At 40.9% G+C, this 21,868-nt stretch overlaps 1 protein-coding gene across 1 annotated transcript in view; it reads right to left on the reverse strand.

Moving 5' to 3' along the window:
- LOC111246225 (lysosomal alpha-mannosidase-like) overlaps nt 1-21,868 on the reverse strand; it is an 89,709-nt gene that overhangs the window by 53,594 nt on the left and 14,247 nt on the right. The gene's annotated exons all lie outside the window — the stretch shown is intronic.

Genomic DNA, 21,868 nt, shown 5'->3' on the forward strand with positions numbered 1-21,868 from the left:
CTAATTCCGGGAACTGATTAGAAGAGTCCGGGGACAAACTAAAAAAATCTGACAAGTGATTCCGGGAACCGATTAGAAGAATCCGGAGACGGACTAGGAGAGCCCTACAACTGGTTCCGGAAACTGATTAGAAGCATCCGGGGACTGACTAGGATAGTCTGGGACTGATTCGAAGAGTCTGGAGACTGACTAGAAGAGTTTAGAGGCCGACTGGGAGAGTCCGGACGCCGACTAGGATGGTCCAAAAATTAGGTTGAACTATAAATTAGATGGATCTTAGATCTTTTTACCGGCTGAAGCTTCTGTAGTTTTTCTATACCAAGCCTTCCAGTAATAATAGTAAAAAAAAAGTATGCACAATCCCATGTGTACTTGTACATTCAATAACTAAAGCGTATGAGTTTGTAGTAAGCTTAAGATTTTGAATCGAATAAATGTTTAGTGCATTAAAGAAATGCCTGTTATAGAAGGAGCAAAAAGATATCAATCTACTATACGATGTCTTATTTCCTACAACAACGACAGAAAGGCAGCATCCAATACACCAAAGAGTAAATTCGACAGTTGGCTAAAGGGAAGGATAGAAAATAGAGAGACGTGCAACGTATACCGCCGTCAATAAAATCACGTGCTCATCGAAGAGCCGTTTCCTCTTGTCTAAAACAGGTTTTAATCTTTACACTATTATCTTATATTTACACTTATTATAGTTGTTGCCAGAACAGCTTTTTATCCTTGGACATTATTTGAAGTGAGGAAAACCAGACATCCCAAGGGATCATTGACTAAATATAATGGTACGAATGGGGCGGTTATTCGCAAGATTTATCCAAAAACTAGCGCGACAAATGTTTACACAACAGAAACACGTAGGGTTTCATTTGTTGTCGCTAAGAGAAGATTTAATGGCCGCCTCCGTATAGCGTCTTGATGGCTTAAAACGTTTCTTGGCATGTGCCCTTTCATAAAAAAAAATATAAACCTTTAATCTAGAACGACTAACAAACGTAGCTTTCAAAAACAGACAAGTATAAGCACAATTATTGTAAACATGCCGAGAATAATTTCCTTTTGTGAAGAAGAGGTGAACGTTTCAACAGCTGGTGGCCAGGACCTGTAATGTGCTATTCTTCGCCATGTGTTATTTATATTACATCGTCCATTTCGTTTCCAATCTGTTTTCTCAAAACCTTGTTTAGAATGGGAAAATTTTGAGGTTGGCATTTTTAGAATTGCCGTATATTTTTCAGTTGTAAGCCACAACTAAATTGTTCTCGTCGTATAGTACGATTGCGCCTTTAATTATTGTTAATCTGTTCTGATAATTGAAAAACTAGATGTTTTGCGTACGGACAAAGCCTTTTGCACTCAAAAGTAAGCCACTGATATTGGTCATGCTATACCCATATTCAACCATAACTATAGCAAGTATAGCAGTTTCTAGGGGCAATTACAACGTTTCGAAAAAGACATTCTGGAAAATGTAGATAGATGAACTCTCACTATCTCCGGGCCGTACTTCTGCTCCAATGACCTCTGTGTACAATATCAAGCGCACTCTAATTTTTTTTAAATTTCAAATACGTATATACAATATTTTTTTAAGGAACAAGTCTGTACATAATACAAACGTATATACACTTCTGCTAGGTCAAGGCTTTGAGCATAAATATTATGCTGCAGAATAAAAATTTCCAAGGTGAGAATTTAGAGGGAAAAATGATAGTGTATTTGTGGTGATATTAATTAAAATATAAACTGTATAAAGCTGAGGTTATATATTTGCGATTTTTTTTCGTCTCGTAACAGTAGATGGGTTAACAAGTAGCCCGTGTTAGCAGGTTCTCGAAATAGTAATATCCTGTCCTATTTAACTGTAATACATATATAAATTGTTACGGACGAAGGATTCGAAGTAGTGCTAACGAAAAAATGAGAACTGGCAGTGGCGCCAAATTCAAAGGCGTTTCCATGGCAGGCACTAATTGAACAGAAATTGTACAGATATTAGTTGGTAACTTATCTCGAAAAACGCTCTGGAAAAACTTCTGACTTTTTAGCTAGTCGCAATCAGCAATTTCTTCCAAGGATCCGATTGAAGATTGGATCGTCCTTTTATGAGCTTTTTAGGTTATTTTCTGCCTAGACATCATAACACACATTTGAGCTGAACAGTTCATATCATAGTATATCAGTTGCTATGTAAAAATACGGTACTTCTTATAACTAAGGATCATTCAGCACTGTAACATCTCGTGGACATGCTTCGTAGCAGTAAGTGCGCGAAACGGTTACGTTAGTTTTTCCTACGAAGAAAAGTAACTACGGCAATCTATACTATAGCTAAAAGGATATGACGAGGAAGGCAGCAGGTGTTTCAATTGATGTCCTGCATTAATGTCCAAAGCAGAAGGTGTACATATGCGTGTGTTAAGTGTAGCGCATTTGACGAACGCTCGAATCCAACGAATAGCAAGGAGAGAATCTCCGTGTAATTGGGACAGCAAAACGTTACTAGTTTCAGAACCTGCTAATACAGGCTACCCGTTAACCTATCCATTTTTAATAGACGAAAAAATTACAAACGCATAACTTGTGCTATATATAGTTCATATTTTAATATCACTCTTTTACTAATATACTATTATTATATGTTATTAATTAATATATATATATATATATATATATATAGATATTCTCATCTTGGAAATTTTCGTTCTGTAGCATAACGTTTATGTTGACAAGCTAGCAGAAGTGTACATACGTTTGTATTATGTCCAAACTTATATATATCTATGTGTACACACATTCACGACAGGCCCGCACATTCGTAGCTCATTAATGTTTCGTCTTCATATTCCATTATGATTTGATGCTAATAAAAAAGTGTATTTTTTTTTTCTTTTTGTTTGGAACATATCTATCTGGCAAAATCTGTCTTAGTATTCATTAACGAAGCGAATGGAAGTCATGATTCTGCCACCGTTATATTTATAGAATACCACGTTGCTTTCAGGCAGAGCATCGGTCGACTGCTAGTAGATGATTTAAATAGATCATTAACTCAAGAAGATAGAATCAATATATGAATGACAAAGAGAGAAAAACAACCAGGACAGATCGACATTGTACTGTTGTTTCCATTAGATTAATTGTAATTGATATATCCATCTGTATGGAGCTTTAATTAAGCAGTGTTTACATGAATTAGAGCAGGGCGCCATTTTGTTACAATAATTTTGCTTTTCTTCGAAGTGTTTCGCTTACAGCCGTCCTAATTTCTACTTCGCATTTCGTGCACACACACCTACACGCCCATTACGCTTGATAACGTTAATGGCGGTGAAAGTGGAGCTATCGTCTTCATCTTCTCGACCCTGATTGGCTACCTTCGAGCTTTTCGACGGGGAATGAAGAGCTTCGCTGACGACTATGTTCATCGGCAACGATGGCGTCTTCTCAAAGGAAAATATTTTTGTTTTACGGCGGTTGTTTACCACTGTAGCCATGACTCTATCAAAATGTCGCATGTATCAATCTAACTATTAGTCTTAAAATCATCACCATTATCATTACGATGACGCTAATGGTAAGTTCGAACGTACAACCCAGTTGTAACAACAGCCACTTTCCTAATGCCAGTGTTTCTATCTATTTATCAGACGCTGGCGTCACTAAAAACAGTGACGGCAATAGTCCCAGCGGTAACGACTACGACGCACATAACGATAATCATGATGGTCTCCTCTAGCTATCAGAGTCGTCAAATTTTCATATACTACGAAATATCGTATTGTCGTGAGCAATCACAGCAGTTGCAGAAAAGCCATCTGCACTGACTACGCTACCGGTCTGCCCTAGCAGATCATCGTAGCGTGTCTTATTGATTCAGGCCTTTCCAGCTGCCCTCGTCAGCAAGATCCGGTACCCACTTCTGCCTTCAGTAGGTTCATCGCCGCTGTCGTCTTCACGGCGTAGCGAGCAACGTCACGTCAGGCTTTCAAAGCGATTGCCTATAATATGTATTCACAGAATTATATAATAGACTCTGTAAAGCTATCTTATGGGCGATTGCCACCGCCGCCACTGCTGCTACTGAACGGCACATAGAAGCTAATGACTCTACTGTTTGCTATAGCCAAGTATTGCCATTCTATCTCAAACGAGCTATACTGAATATATGCAAGCAAACAAGCAAGATGACTGCCGCCAGCAAGTAGGTTAACTGTGTAAGCCAGGGGTGCGGCTAAGTGCCGCAGTTAAATGGATCTATGGAAAGGACAGGTAAGCAGACAAACGTACAGACAGAAACACGGCGCATAACGCCTGCCTGGTATTAGGTCCCATTGCCTAAGGGTGTGTCCTCCATCTGGCCTGCGACGCTACTATATTCGCATTGGTATCCTTACTGCTGCTGCGACTCTGTCGGCGAGCCAGCCTTTCCCACCACTAGAACTCACAGGACACGGTATGATCATATGATGGGAACACACATTTAACCTTGATCATAATGATGCTTATTGCTCTGGATATAAGGCGGTAAAAGCCTTTGGCCAGTGATTTTACGCGAGTGGTATGCCTACTGCTGGTTGGATGAGGCCGGTATTGGCTTCGAAGGATTACGCACAGCCATTACTGTGTGCTATTTTGAGTTTACTAAACATACGTCGAGTATTGCTTGACAAATCTGTCTAACGGTGACAAATTCATTAAGCAATTCTCAACAATAATCTCGCTTATGCCCAACGCGTCTGAGAGGTAATCACATCAACAACCGCACCTTGTTTCCTCTAGTAACTGTTCTTAAAAGCTGTGCAGTTTCCTCCTGCTGTAAAAAAGGGCTCTGAGAATATGATTGGAAGTCACTGGTGCTGGTGACTCAATATGAAATACTTATAATCGCAATATTGAATAAAATAACGATACGCTCACTAATTAAACCTTGCTGACCTCTTCAGCAGTGTTGCATTCGTATCTATATGTTACATTGCCTAGCGTATGATTGGGCGGCACCGTTGCATTTCTGTCCTGATTTTTGTCAATGTCTACGTTGAAGGAAAATCCTGCATTTCCTAATACGAAAGTTCTTCTCACGATAGAATTTCTATCATAGCAGCATAGGTTTTGATGAGCTCAAGACTTGTTTCGTCGGCGGTTGAAGTATTACGCAATCTGAAGCGCTGCGCAGACAAAAAGTGCAGGGTTTTTACATGCAAGAGATTTTACGAGGTGGTGATTTGGCTAAGTTAGAATAGCTTAATTTTTCTGTTCCTTTGATCCTAGTGCGGTTGGCGAGATAGTTTTTAGTTATAACTTTATCTTTGAAGTATAGTAATCATGATACTAACCACATTTACTACTTTGTTGAGTTCTCCATTTAAAGACTTATTCGACCGTGACAATAGGACTCGGTAAAATCCACCACAGTCAGCTGCTCGTTGATCGTTTTCTGCCACGCTTCAATTTGCTCTTTTCGATAGGAGTAGAGCGTAACGGAAAAGGAAAAAGGAATCCAGTCCAATGGATGAACTCGCGACATACGCCAGTATTAGGCTTACCTGAGGACAATGTAAACACTTGAAATCAACCCAAATAAGGCCGAACAGAGGCTTACACCAAGACTAAGTTAGGACTGGGATTAATCAACCGATTACGAATTTTAAAACCATTTTCACTATTACATTACACGTATCCATGAGTAGTTTCATGCGACGACATTGTGTATCGATATTTGATGACAGCATTTCCTTCGGCAGATTCGCGTACAGCGATACTAGCCGTTATAGCCTGCCGTCAGGACTTAGGCTGCTGTCGCTAGGTGCGTTGACAATAGGGCCAGCATCAAGGAACGGCGGTGGTGGCGGCGGCGAAGCTTGAAAACTAGACAAATGACATTTGTTGACCGGGGTGTCATTTGTAGCTGTTTGGTTGTCGTTCAAAAGTGGCACGGGGTGACGACATGAATGCTACGAACGTACATGAGCGAGATTAGGAAATGTCTATTGTCAAAGAATACAAACTCGTCCATGAGTGTACAACGGCTTTTTAGTGTAGATACATATTCTGAATCGGATAAATTGAAATTAATCTGACAGAATAGGGGGAGGATCAGCAACTGTCGCATTTAGCTAAAGTACAGTGATGCGCTGAACATATAAGTCTAGGCATTTAGCACCTCTCTGTTTCCGAATATGATCGTTTAAACAGTTGTGACAGCAGTTCTGTAAAGGAGCTGTTTCGAAATAGTAGAACTATAACAGATAGTTTACTGGGCATTCTGTAAGATACCAAACTAACGTGTCCCACTTTAAAATGAACTCTTGGTTCCAGTGGGACCATGACAAGTGTAACTTCTATATACTATAAGAGCGAACAACCTCAACGATCAGTCGATGATATTTGTACTTAACGAAACTGGCAGCTGATTCCGCGTTTTCTACGATAACGAAGAGTCAACGTAGATAAGCTTGACTCGAGGTTCGTGCTGAGCCTATTACGGGCGAACCCAAAAAAAAACCAGTATGGAACGCTATCAAACAATTGGAAAGGTCTATCTTTCTTTGTCATCTACGTTGGTTAGCGTTTTACAGATGCTCCACATGTTGGTAAAATACGTTATCCTAGGAGCCCATTAGTCGCTAAACAGAAGGCTCTCTTGTCTGGAAATAATTTTTTTGCTGTTACTATCATTCAATGAATAAAACATATTAAGGGATAAGCAGCATTCGGATTATTATTTTCTCTCTCTCTCTCTCTCTCTCTCTCTCTCTCTCTCTCTCTCTCTCGCTATTCTTCCAGCAGGAGTAGGCTTGCAGTTTTGAATCATGTAGAACTAATTTGTATTTCAAAACCCGTGAATGCGAACGTCAGGTGTTCATCGCTTTTTTTTCTTTTTAAAGACAAGTAGTCAATTACATTAAAATTTAATGTACGTTTCGATCACTTAAAAAGATGAGCATTCAAAGACACTGGAGGTTACGCACGCACGCGACCACGAAATATTGGTTTAGCTCGAATTCTTGTGGGATTGAGTGGCTTTTTCGATGTGAGAAAAAAATTGGCCGCATTTATGAAGCATAAACGGAATAGGCTAGATAAAGCAAAAGTAGTATTTGGTAGTTTTCGCAGAATCCGAACTATCTGATTTATTGCTCGCTGATTGTTCGCCAACATCGTCTCTGATTGGTGGCATAATTAATACTTATACAATATGGCTGCATAAAATAATACGCTTTCTGTTTTCTAGCGTCAACAAATTAAATGGCTACTTACTTGGTAACTTTAGAAAATTGGTGTTATTGTAATGAGCGAGATGCGCTTTACTCAGTCAAAACTCAAGATTCTGTTCAAAACAGTCAACGCGCCAGTATTTTTGCGCTACTAGCGCTAATATTTGAAACCGCTTAATGTTATGTAACTTTGAGTCTTCTCATAAAACTTGCCTGTAAAATTTTCTGAGTAAATCTGGGTCAGGCGGTCTGGATACGGATGGTTTGTCGCTCTAAGGGCTACAAGCGTTTGATGGTCTTTATCTAGCAATTGCCATGCACCACAGGCTTAGACCTCAGGGGATGATATTCTAGATATCAACTAAATGTGTTAGAACAGCTAACAGTGTATGCTTGTCAACAATAAACATTGTTTTTGTTTCTTTATCAAGCGCATTTTATAAGCGTTCTAACTAAATTAAGGATTCATGAAATCAGCCTTTGTTCTGTTTTTCTTGTCTGCGCTTATTCACTGCAGATGTTCCATCCATGAACGACTCCATACAAATCTCATATTATGCGAAGAACTTCGCATGCACTCGAATAACGAGGTCATTTTAAATTTAATTCTCCGCGTTTTCTGCTTTTTGCTCAAGTCTAGTAGTCGCCTCTTTGATCGCTTCCATCAGAACGATAAAAACACATTTTAGCGATGCTGTTTGGTGCCTGCGTCAGCACTCCTGATAGTGACCTGGCTGAAGTTATATCTGCGCCGCGGCTTCAAACGGAGACAACGGTAAAATCTCACTTCGCGTGGGGCGACCTGACACTGCTTTCACTCAGAGATTTTAGCAGATGGTGGGAATGATTGCCGTTGCTGTCGGCACCAATGGCAGGGTCGCTTTTGCCTTAAAGTTTTGGGACATGAAGAAAAAAAAGGCGACGAAAGATGGCGCTGTCGTTGCAGCTACTCTAGCGACATTCTACATAACAGACCGCTTGACGAAGGTAACCTGAACAGCTCGGCAGGGCCGAGCGGGACGTTTAGAGTAAGTGCGTTGGCGACATTTATAAAAACTTACAAAACTAGAAACGTCTTTAGCATATGCTGCACCTTCTAGTCAGTAGCACGACGGTGGCTTGTTGATGAGTATCGAAAAACATATGGACATGGCGACACACGAGCATCTATCGAAGTATACGGACAAACAGCATTTTCAAAAGGAAATAAACTATATTGATGTTGTTTTTCATTGAAGAGCGCGCCACTTTTCCAATCGGTCAATTCGCTTTCTGCTAGATGTCTCTGATTTACTAACTCGCATCGAGGCCATTAAGCATCTGAGATCGAGAGGGTCAATCGGTCGTATAATCACACTGCGTAACTATTCTCACGTTACTGTATGAGGACAGGTGAGCGGAAAGCACATCTTTACAAGGAACGCATTTGTAACTAAACAAAACTCTCGTTCGGTTTCATTATCATGCACAATTTTTATTAACTGTGTTAGATACGAGGGAGCTACGAAATCCGGTCGGCTTTTTCGTCAGCGTCGAGGTCAGTGTTGACAATCATCCACGTACCCAGCTAGCTATTACTATAAATTTTTTTGCAATCATCAGTTAAGTCATAAATGGCTTGTAGAAACTGTTTTCTACTATATCGTTGATTTTTGCTGCATTCATCCCTGGCGAATTATGCCGATTTTAGTGAAAGTTGTTGTGTGCAGTATGATCTATATTATCTATGAATAAGGTCTTCGATTAGTTTTAAAATTCTGCTACTCTTATTGTTACTACACTTGTTCGCCGGTAGTTCCGACGGAGAGTAGAGCTCGAACACTGCCATCAACGAACGCCGCCAACATTTCGTGCTCAGATATTATCGTTCTTCGATTAATTGCCGCTTTCTATTAAATGCATGATATATATACACCGCACGTGTGCAAGTAGTAAAATGAACACTTCGTTTAAGAATGGTGCACATGTTCCATCCATCTTATCAACTGGCATATTTCAATATTTCTGCGTACTTTGACTCCTCGTATAAACAAGCCAAAGTCGAAGCTTGACCACCAATTTCACGGCTCACAAAGAGACGGCAGTATATATATATATATACACTTACTTATCGTTTTCGTGATCTAACTCTAAAATGGTGCCGCCTGGTAAAATCACTATACCCAAGCTATTCAAGAAAGTTTTAGGATACTAGCCCGGCCATTATTATTTCCAATTGCCTATATACTAGCTGCACTCATCTACGATAATCGAATTATTCGTTTCGGTTGTTATCGGCGTGAAAAAAATGTCGAGCTTATCTCAGTGACGCTTACCTGCCCCACAAAATTAAAAAATCAACGTTTCAGTAGTGTTTAGAAGTTCGAACGCAAGCTACGAACTTCTTTAGATAAAGATGTAATGATCTAACACAGTAGAAGCTTTAGCTGCCCGTACGGAAATGAACGGCTGGCCGTTACTCTGTCGCATCTTAAGCTAGCTAGACGTCAACGAATCCGCTAATTGCTTTGATCCGCCGTGCTCGCATACGAGGTATGAATAACTTCATACTTTTTTGACGGGCGTCCTTTACTGGACGTTTGTCACGAGGCGATGAAGCTACAACAGCAGAAAATATACGGGAACGGATCTCAGCGCAGTGCTTTGAATAACTGGTATCAAGGTTCGAATTTCCGTCATTTTTATTATTAGTTCAAGAGAGCGTATATCACATAGATCAAATCTTAAATTCCTAAATTTTGTAGCCTTTTTTTTACCTTCGTTTTCTGTCAGGGCTTCACCTGAATACGACCGCCCATACGAAGCTTTCTTACGCCAATTGAGCATTCACTTAATGCAATACTTACCCACTATTAGTAGCTGAAATGCACGGGTGATCTACACTTAGTATCCCTCGATATATGCAGAACTAAATTATACACTTTTATAGTCACGGCCAACTTATCATAATGGACCTTTGACGTCGATTATAATTGCCACATATTAAACAACTTGGCAAGAGTGACCAATATTATTATCTCTTATACACTACGCATAAAGCACCAAGGTAATCAGTTAAGTTTAACAAAATGCCGAGGGTGCACAAAAGTTATTCTCCTGCACGCACAGTTCGATAGCTGCTCTACTTCGATTAGCTTCAAAACCATTGCTCGTTGGCGTTCCCTGTCTTACCTCAACTGCCTTAACTTAGAATACCAAGACAAAGCTATCATCGTCCAATCCTGTTCGACTGTGGCTAAGGGCCGGGCACCGCTATAGCGCACGCAGGAAGGACCATTAGGGCTATTGCCATCACCCTATGGTCAACGGGGTGCCTGATCCGCTATCAGGACGCGGAGAGTTTGCCGCGATGGATGGATTCGTTACATGGATAAGCTTGCGTGCGCATATTCTTGCTTCCCTTTTCGTCAACCGTACTGCATTGTGCTGTCCATATATATATATTTATCCCCAAAAGTGTAGACGCTGGGACCAGTTACGTGAATCTTTTGCGAGACCTAGCCCCAATTTGCTTTTTCGACAACACCAGAAGGTTAAAAAGTTTCAACTGACGAAATACATGCAACAACATTAAAACGGATGTTTGTTGAACTTCGTGAATTAAGACCCTAACGATATCAGCAGTGCATAAACCAGAGCGGTAATAATTTGGGAGACATCGACTATACGGATTCTTTTGCACTTTCGGTGTTAGTTATACGTAAACGATAACTGAAGCTATAATTATTTGAAAAGAGTATACATTTTGGTATACCCTGCATGTATATATATGATCTATCTACAGGTATTGGTCTGGAGCGCTTTTTGTCGATTTGCCAACATTGTCGTAGATGTTATAGAAACAGCACCTTCCATCGATATTGACGTGAAAAAGTATTGCAGTGAAGCTTTGGAGTATTTGACCTCAATATGCATACAGTTGCTGATCGAGTAACGTCGTTGGTTTTCTATCGACCGCCAAAGCATGCGAGGGCCTGAACTGAACATCAAAGTAAAATGGGGCATCGCTCACAGTATTAGAAAACGCACGGTCGAGACGCAGGGCTAAACGTATGGCCAATATTGCCATAGGTAGGGGGAACGCAGCTGAACCAGGTGAATAATTGTTAATTAAGATCGCAACCATTACTACGCAAGGGCGAGGGCAATGTATATATATAGAGCAGCTATTTAATATCGCAAAGCACTTCTTATATGCAGCTGATATTTTACTAAAAAAAAAAAAAAGGTAGTACGGTAACCGTTACATTACCTACGGCTTGCAAATGTGACCTATACGTAGAAATCCCAGTACCTACGAATGATGCCATACGAATGTTCTCAGTTTGATATTCAGTACTGCCTTTGCTAAGCATCGCTTCAGAGAACCGGACACCCCAGCATGAAACCAAGTTTTTCCATGCCCAGTTTCGAATCTGGACTGTCTCCAAGCTTAGCAGGTAAACACTTTACCGTTGAATCGTCATGGAGGCACATGCACATATCGTCGAAAACAATGAATTCGGAAGCGTACAGGTCATTAATTCCGAAAATCGATGTGACAGCTTATCTCGCCTCAACTCATGATGATTATGTAGCAGAAGCATTGTTACATAAAAAACAATTTCAATACAAACCAGGACCTGGGAAAGCACCATGAATGTCTGTGAATTTTTCAGCCAGTGTGTATTCGCAATTCCTCAGGAACACACTCATTGTGTCCCCCACCGTTATTGTGAAAACTTCTGTTGCATGCGGGTGTAGGAATTTTCAAGCAGCTGAGACAAGCACAAATTTGTCCTGCAAAGTAACACTGAAAGAAAGGCCGTCATCCGTCTATTTCTGCACTTGGAGCAATAGGTTTGCTGCATTAGTGTTCTGTGACAAGCAACCTGGTCAGCTTTCCGGGCTGGTCCTATTCTATTTGCACGTTGAATCTATCCTTCGACGTTTGCGGCCGGAAGTTTGTACTCCCAATGGTATTTTCATCATCGTTAATGATGCTAGCTGTCACCAAGGTAGAAGATCCTGTGGCGCTTGTGGCGAGGTAATTCAGACGCTTGTCTTCACCGCCAATGCAATTTTTTCCAAATAAGCTTTATCATCAAAGAGAGAATCATTTTTCGTCCATGGCGTGCGTAATGAAGTTGCAGTTGTTACACGCCGATCCTTGGTCTGGCTCGGTATAAATTGCACGACTTCGTGGCACGTTCCTAACATTGTCGTCGTGTACGAAAATGTGTGGTCACGTCATTTTGCTTACGCTATGAGTTCATGGATACCCCGACGCCAGCCAGCGTTCTATTGGAAACAAATAGCGGAAACACAAAGCCTTTCTTTTTCCTATGTCTAGAAGTCACCTAGAAGAGATGTCTAGAAAGCATCCCACCAGTTCTTTTCAACGTGGCTGCCTCGTCTTTCAACCACTTTCATAATAGTTAAGTCATTAGAGAGTTGCGGGTGCCTTTGTTCATCGTACGTTTACCCGAGGAGATCTCAAATTTCCCAGCATGTCGGCGAAGGGCGCAATCAGCCTGAAGCACTTTTGTTTTTCTGCAGAAGAAAAAACGCCAGCATATCAAGGATTGCTTTTGTTCGCGTATTGTCTATAAAGGCCACCTCCGAGCACAATAGAGCATGCGACCTGAATGAACTGCTCGTATATCAAGCGTATTATGTAATGTTTTTACTTGTATGATTCCTGTATAATGATGCGGTTTTTGTTACGACGCCCCCGTGGTTTTCTTGCCTTAAGTTACGTAGTATCCTGGTGTAATAATAGTTTATTTAGCAATAACTATATTACATATGTGAGTGAACCTATTAAGTCTACTCTTCTAAATGCCTTTTAATCGATTACGTTCTGCTATTTCTCTGGTAACACTATTATCCCATTACTATAGGTCTTTTGCTGTGTCTGGACGAGAAATTGTGGTATCTCGTATTTGCGCCTCTTTGTTAAAATTAAATTAATGCCGTTAAGCGAGTTCTGTACAAACCAAAAACCGATGACAGTCTACTGGTGCTATATCTGGCCTATACGGCGGATACACTAAAATTTTGACTCAGATTCTTTCAGTTTTTAGCGAGTAACTAAAGATTTATGTGGTCATGGTGGGAGACAACGCCTTATTTGTTTCCTGATTCCGGCCGTTTTTTTTTCAATGGCTTGGTATAATTTTGCTAGATGTTGACAGGACAAGTCCGGAAAAATCGTTTTGCCAGCTGGCAGCAACCCATAATGCACGATCCCTTTCCAATTTTACTAAAGACATAGCATCACCTTCTTTAGCGTCTACCTGGGCTTTCTGCCACAGATTCTGAAGCAAATTAAGATTCTCTACGCGGTATTCTTGTACGTAATCCACTGTTCATCACGCGCGACCAACCACGTTAGCAGTAGCGTTTCTATGGAGTACCTTCTAGCAACCAGCTTTCTTCGAATAATTTAGAACTGTTAGATGATGATTCCTTAGTTTTTGCCTATATCATACCTATTCCCCTATCAACTCTGTTTAACTTTTATAAAATTTCATCAACCCTTTCGTGATTGATTGACCATAGTGAGAAACATCTTTCATATAGAACTTTGATCGAAACAAATGCAACAGGACCCCGTTTAGGACGTTCCTTCGGATAGCGTATCTTGATCACTAAACGTTTTTGTGGATTTGCGCAGCATGTGCACCTTTATCACAATAACATTGTAATATATAGCTAATGTCTGCATAAACTACACTCACCTTCAAGGCGCTCGGTCGCAAGTCTGGATAAAAACATTTCAACGATTTTAGTATATCTACTACTGCCAAAGCTCAGCTTTCTAAATTCTGCTGACCCCGACGCGATCTCTATTACCTGAGATATGTGACTTCGACGCTTCGATCTAGCTAGAAAAATTACTTAGTCGACAATGCAGCCGGTGGCTCTTTTTACACTATGTAATTCGTACATTTGCAGTGATATTCGGCACCTAGAGAGATCTTTGCCGTAAACGTCAGATGTTTCCAGTCTGACATTGCGTTAAATGCCCGTTTGTGTACATCATTTGTGCGTTTCGGGATTACGTATAACGCCCCTGACGACCATGTCCAAGGGCGTACATATCATATATTGTTATGTCCCAAGCAAACCATTTATTTCGATGCTTGTTACGAAGTTGGTCGGGTCCCAGAGCAACCCGAAACTCGATTATGTCTCAGAAGCCTTGGCCTAAAACATCATTAACTGCATCATATCGACCTTGCATTGACCTGGCAAGTTTGCTACAGATTAGTTAATGTCCTGGGTCATTTATAGTGGCATTGTATACAGAGTTCTGCCGCGAAAAAATTACCATTGACAGAAAAGTTCTTCGTTAAGGCGAAAAACCTTATTCCCTCGTACTCAGAAAGAACCTATTCAACATAAAAATGTCAATCTCAAAATTACATTTCAGTAAAAAGGTTTTCATAAGTAGCCTCGAAAACTATTTCGTCCTACACCAACAGTTCGATGAACTGTTCGTTTGACGTACGGATCAGCCGGTGGTTTTTTGAAAGTTAATTGGCATCCGTTTGGTTTAAAGTAGTCCTTTGCGCAGGGTTGGAAGGTCAGCGTGTATGGGTTAGAATTGTTAGCAAGGTATGAACGTATCTACACAGGGACCCATGCCAGCGCCTAAGACCACAGCGAAAACTCGCTTACGTCTACTGACACAACTATTTTTACGCAAGAGCATCCGGATTCCGTTGTGGGTATCCAGTACTGAGCAGCCTCTACCCTCTGCAGTTTAAAAAGAGAAGTTGTAACTTATTCATTCTGACCTTTTGCTACAACCGAATTGGCCAAATTGCAACTGCGCTAAAATTTTTCTCCGACTGAACGAAACAATTACGAAAATACAATCACTACTTGTACTATTTATTCTTGCATGTATGAGAATGAAGATTGTGGTGAAAAGCATACGACAACTATCCAAGGTCTTTTTTACGGCCTCCTTTTTTCTTCGAACTTCCTGCACCTAAAGCTGTCCCTAAAAGTCCGATAAGGATCAATGAGTACATACTACACTCGAGTGATGCGTGCAATTTGGCTAACAATTGCGAGTCAGCTGTGTTGATAGTTTGTGAGGACAGCTATTAATCAAGAAATTATCACCCAATTACGATTATTCTTAGAAATATGTAGGAAGGAGCCTTTTATCTCGCCTGCCCTGCGGAAGTCCTCTTAGAGAATGATACGGTATATTGGAGACTAGGGGTTATATTGGCGTTTATGCAAAACCGACAAAATCGCTAACGATGGATAGAATCAATAATATTTTATTCGTTAAAAAAAATATCCTATTTTTTTTCTACTCTGATATATATTCCCAACAGCAAACGTACACTCATTTCTTCTAACGAGCCATGGCCAGCGCACCTGAGGTGTTTTCTATCGTGACACATTACAGTAAGACACAAAAACACGACAAGTACACACTACTCACGTCTGTGTTTATCCGATATCGCTGTAATCAAGAGCCGGATTCCCGTGATTTACTCCTGCTAAACTGCTTCTGCTGCTGAAGCTGCTACTGGAGACACCGCGGCCATCCGGTCGATGTGGTCTACTTCCCTTCGTTTCGAGGTGGCTTGGGCTTTGTTCGCACCCCACTGCGTATTTACCTACTTTATACGCTAACAAAATGGACCGACTCAGATCTCGCGACCCCTCTATCCGTATTTTTATGTGGCAAGTCGTGTTTCGCTAGACAATTCTAATCACGTTGCTGTGAGCTGCTGTCTAAAGCATTGTGGAGACTTCAAGGCCGCGGGTCCACTCAGTCACTTCCGGGTATCTTTATTTTTTACTAGATGCTTTGAGGGGGCCGCTAACGTCGAGGGCATTGTGCGGGTACCAGCGGGAGGACAATGAAGCCTATTAGTGGGAGGTCATTCTACTTCAATCTCTCGAGTTTGCGGAGGCCGTGTTGTCCAGCGCTGCAAAGATAGATGTTCGCACAGATTCTTTGTTCGATCAATTTACACAAGTTTCTTGTCGTATAGTGAGGACAGCGTTCATCTAACGCGCTAATTATTCCGAAATTTTTCGATGGATAGAACATATGCTGAGGGTTTATCGAAAGATACGGAGACCAAAGCTGAGTGAAGGATCAAAGAAGAGTATAATTTGTTTCGCAATTTCCTAAATAGCATAACCACGATTTGTGTACGTAAACAAATGTTATAGGAAATAACAGAATTTTCTATAAACAGGCTACTTATGCCCAGTATACCGGAATAAGTACACATCGTAAAATACAAAAATACTTATGACATCGATCTAGCAATCAAGAGAATAGCGTTTGCTAACGACTAACCCGGTCAAATCGTATATTTCTATTGCTATTAAATGGCAAACAAACGTTCCATTGCATTTTGAGCCGTAGTAGTAGTAGTAGTTGTACTACTACGATTAAAGTGAGGGTCCTAAAGAGGATTTTAATGTGGACTAAGTTCTACGGAGGCTCAAGGGAAGCCCGCAGTAAAATCGAATATTGTGAATACAGCCCTCAAATGCCTTCTCTAAAGCAAAGGACGGGCACCAAATTGACCAGTGGAATAAGAGTGATGGGGCAATGGGGGATCCTGAGGGTCTAAATTGTGATAACTAAAGTTATCGAAGGAGATGCTTCGTAGGCATTTTGCCCTGATACGAGTACATATTCACATGAACCGCACAAAAGCAACCAGATCGTCTAGTGTAATCACAAAAGCCCTTCTGATTTTGTTTAAACTGCAAAATGCCGGCATATCTTTTTTTTACATGAAGTTTCGGCTGTAAAATGTGACATGCAGCTGAAATCTCAACCTGTATAACAAGAAGCAGTGGCAACGATAAGAGTTCCAATTAGTTATTGTGTTATCTAGCTGAGTCTTTTTTTTAGTCACAAATGAAAGCGATGAATGATGAGGTTACTGCATTGTAACGCTCGCGAAGCATTTATTTGTCAGATCCGATATTTGTGTACATGATGGTTTTGGAAGCGCCGGATATGACATCGCTAACGCGTCTGATAAGAACCATAATGATGCATACATGTGCAGTTCTGTTAAAGAGAAACCCGATAAGAATCCATGTATTAAACGGTAGTATAAAGCAATCGCTAGAGATGACCTTTACAACCTAATGGCTAGAACAAATTTATCAAATCATTCATTTTATAGTAATTTATCTATTAATTTGTTATATATCTTATGCGAATATGTCTTCAGGCATATTGCCAAATTGATTTATAGGCTAGCTGAGTCACATCGCTCCTGTCTGAAAGGAACTGTATGTCTCACTGAGTTCAGGACTGCAGGAGAAATCGCTAAAACCCGTAGTAGAAAAACTAACACGCATCTAAAATGAGAATGAATACGATAAGAAAAGGCTTTGGCCTTCGGAAACTACAGAAATTTCTGTCGTACTGAGTTACGTCTATAGGGCATTTCCATGACAGTAACTCTTCTTCTAACCGTCATTCTTGACAAATCGCATCTTATTATCGCTGAGTTAAAAGCTGTTCTATAGTCATCCATGATAGTCATTACCGTCTATTAAGCGATCAGCTAATTCAAACAACACAGTTCTTTAGCTGTTTATCACTCACACTCTGTTTGCTTTAACCGCTGTGCCTCTCGCTCCTTCAGATTTTTCTTTTCACCCTCGGCCACACCAAAGAAAACAATGATGCCATTGATAAGGGCAATGACGATGGTCGAATGACAGTGAGAAGCCGCCAGGGTGTCGCGACGTGGAAGCGTCTCTGTGGACCGCGGGTGTCGCACACCGCCGATACATTAAGTCTCTCTTGCTTGGAGTGACCGGCAAAGATTGATAAAAAGATACAGGGCTCGTTAGCAGGACAGTAGGTAGATATCCAAAAGTTTGATTTCAAAATTATAGCTGGTTACATGGCCCTGCTTGTTCCCGTAATCGTGTTACATATGACAGGTCTGCTGCGCGACGGTCGAGCATCTCAGCTAACGTAATCAGCTAATATTTCGATACTCTGTTCCCTAACAATTTACGTACGGCCACAGCTCAAGGGCACTTACATTTCGTCGGTGGTTAATGCCTTATTGTAATGGCTATACAGTTTGCCCTTTGTGCGACAACTGTAAAACGACGATTGGGTTAGGATCAATTGACGCACCGGAGACCGAATAATGATAAGCTAGCGAAAAACAGCAATCCAACCGCTGCAGGCATCTTATAGCAAATCTCTTTAACAGTTACGTAGAACTTTGATTCACGAAGCATTACCACCTTTTACATCACAGTCGCAAGAGGCGCAAGTCAAGCTAAAAAAAAAATCGATAACGTCTTTCTATCAATTCCGCTGACGTATGTAGGAAACCATCTGTCTCCTAAGCCGCATTAGTCGCTCTAGCGCTTTGTAAAGCAGATCATATGCGAGGGGCAATCTGTGGTAGTGCAACCCTAATCTCTACCCTCGACGTTGTATGGAGATGACGTGCTGCTAGCTCGGCTTGGTTCGAAGAGATAACATCTATGCTAAAGGAAAAGGTGCACTTTTGCGAACTAAGAATAAGAAAATCAAGAACAATGGCTACGTGATGATGTTTTTACATTTTAGCTTAGTTTCGACTCCGTAAAAAAAATGGGTGATCTAAAAATGCGTAGCTCATCGAACGGAACGCCATATCAACTGCTACCAATGAAGCATATTGCATTATATCGAACGTAAAGGTCGTCCTACCGCAAGCCTCTAGCTCTCCAGGACACTTTAAGGCTGTTGTTTGGCACAGTGGGTCTTTTGTTAGACATCTCTATTTTTGTTGTAAGTGCATCTGAAGTAAGTTGTTCGCCATCCCGATTCCACCTACCGTGACTGCAATGTATTCTACTCTGTGATAAGAGCAGCGAAGCGATAATATGTATGTCAATGAAAGAAAGGTTAGCACTCTAGGGGAAATATGAATTGTTTTTCTATGTTAATATCACTTACGGCGTCACCGTAATTAGCTTACAAGGGTTGATAAGATTTGAATTAGTCTTTTTTTAGGGAGGGGGTACAGCATGAAAGAACAAAAAAGTCGAACCATTACACGACTACCAAGCGGTCATCGATTGTCATATTTCTTAGATATCGATCAAACACAACATAAGGGTAAAGGAAACAAGGCTGGCGAAGCGTTCCGTAGAGGACAAGTGAATCAGGGATATCGTCGATTCTTTCGACGGTTTACATGCGTCCACACGCACGCATACATAGTTATTGATAGCCATCTGTCTATGCTCAGGCATTGTCATACTAACTTTGTCTAATACTGTCGCTTTGAGCGTCTTGTATATTATTGACAAGCGCAAAATTCGGCGCCGGCGGAAACCAATCTGACCTTGTGTGCAGAGCAAAGAAAAAAATATGCTACACAATATCTCCTTTTGTACGGTCACCGTACGTGTCGCGAGTGTTTGTAGGATTCAGAAGGCGAGAATAGGGACGAAAACATGGAGATGACACCTACCATGTCGTCCAGCACTGTTAAAATGAGCTTATTGTTTTCAAAAACTGCCACCGGTCACTTAGACATATCGCTGGAAGCATCAGATAGTCAGTCCCCGGTAGAAAACATCATAAGAGCTATGGTGCGCGCCCTTCACACTGACTCATACCAGCCAAATGGGCTCGAAAACACGGTCAACTTGTTACGCAGTGCAAAAATACCTCCCTGCAGACGAAAGTGACAACATAGCATTATGCTGTATGTCGAGGTCAAAGAAAGGTGTATAGAACAACACAAATCGAAGTCGGCCGAAATATTCCGAAGTTTCATATCGACGACACGAGCTAACGCACTACAAACGGATTAAGGGAACCGGAACGACACTGAAGCAGATATGAAACTATAAGAAGATGTTTGCGTAGGAGGGCATAAGTGAAGCTGAGAGCTCCAAAATGGAAGAAAGATAACCTATCAAGCAGAAAATGATGAACCTAGACGTGAGAAACGGATGATGGGGCGAAGGCGACTCGGCTCAAGCAAAAGAGTCAAAAAATTTCCCTGTAGAATCATGGATCAACTAACTGATCCGAACGAACGAAGCAACAGCTAGCAAAGCGAGGTGACGATCAGAGTTACGAAGGAAGACAAAAGAAGGATAGTTTCCACCAGTAAAACCGCCGATGCCATCTCGGGAGCAGCAACCAGCGGCATCACCAGTAATAGCCAGAAGAAAAGCATCACCGAAGTGACTATACCAAGACGTTTAAGATGGCCGAAGTACTACTAAATGCAGACAACAACGGAAAGGCCAGCTGAAACAGGCAGGCCAACAACACAAGGCTCGACGATAAGATTAGACTGTACTGGTTTGAACAAAAAAATTAGATAACCCCGCGTGGATCAGCGGCTCCATGAAACGATGTCATTATGCATGAAACGCTATCGTTTGTTGAAAAGAAGTCGCCAACGTCGGAATATTCTGCTTCATCGATTTGACGCCTCTTGTTAAGCATCATTGGGCAAGGTAACTGTTGCTTTTCTGTCAGTACATTTTGAAAATAAATCTGTAGGAGTTTTAAGCGATGTGCCCTTTTTCTTACAAAATGGTGTGTTTTTACCGTTATTTTTGCTAATCTAACATGGGTGAAGATCAGACGATAAATTGATATGCCAGTGTGCAATGCATAAATCTCGTGTATTCAGTTATAAAAATTGCGATCCTATAATCGGTTACAACTGACATGTTTGCATACACATATGATCGAACGATGCCAACCAGTTGCTAATTTATCCGGTAAAAACACCGCGTCATTAAGGTAATTACGTACCGTTTAAAAAATGTAAAGTCTATAGAGAATCTTTCGCCAACTTCGACGTATGGAATCGAGGATAAATTGTATAATTTTCAAAAAAAACGAACACAGGCCGAGGGATTTGTGTTTCTGACAAAAGAAGAGGATACAATCAATAATTTTTTGATAGAACTGCTACAACAAAGATCTATTATCGCAAAAATTCCTTCTAGTTCTAAAAGTTTTAAATTAGTAAATCATTTTAGCTAGAATTCGTACATACATTTTCACCTTTAAGTGCAGCTCTGGCCCGGCGCCATTGCAAACTTCCGTTGCAGAAACTCGTAACGCTTAATTTACTCGGAAGGGCTGCGACAATGAATGATGTCATCATTTTTGCTTTCGACGGGCTGTTAAGCCAGCTAGGTGAACGCTAGCGATCAATACGGACTTTGCTCAAAAAAATGTTTACTTCCAAGATTAGATTCTCTCCAGTTTTTGGATCTCATGCCCGAAGTACTAATGTAGCTACTAAATAAACAAGCGTTGCAAACCCAAAAATCTCAGGTAGGCAATTCGTGAAAAAAAGATGAGGAAAAAGGTCGCTCGAACTAAAAATGAGTCATCCTAGAGACAGGGCGGCAAAGCTGCTGTATTCCTGTTCAGCTGCGATGCGCGAGAAATCGATGATGGACACGACCAATAACAGAAGTAACAAACTTCAATGTATCATCCCGTGCTGCACGAGCGACGCTACCACCCCAATAGTGGCGAGCATCTGCTTATATCCAGCAACTGAAGAAAAATCCTTATCTCAATACATAGATGGTTTATTATACGATCCGTGTTGTATGATGGTTATTCCTTCAAAAAAGGTACAAGTTCGTCT

The sequence above is a fragment of the Varroa destructor genome, unplaced genomic scaffold (genome assembly GCF_002443255.2).
Source record: "Varroa destructor unplaced genomic scaffold, Vdes_3.0 BEIS01000001.1, whole genome shotgun sequence".
NCBI lineage: Eukaryota > Metazoa > Arthropoda > Arachnida > Mesostigmata > Varroidae > Varroa > Varroa destructor.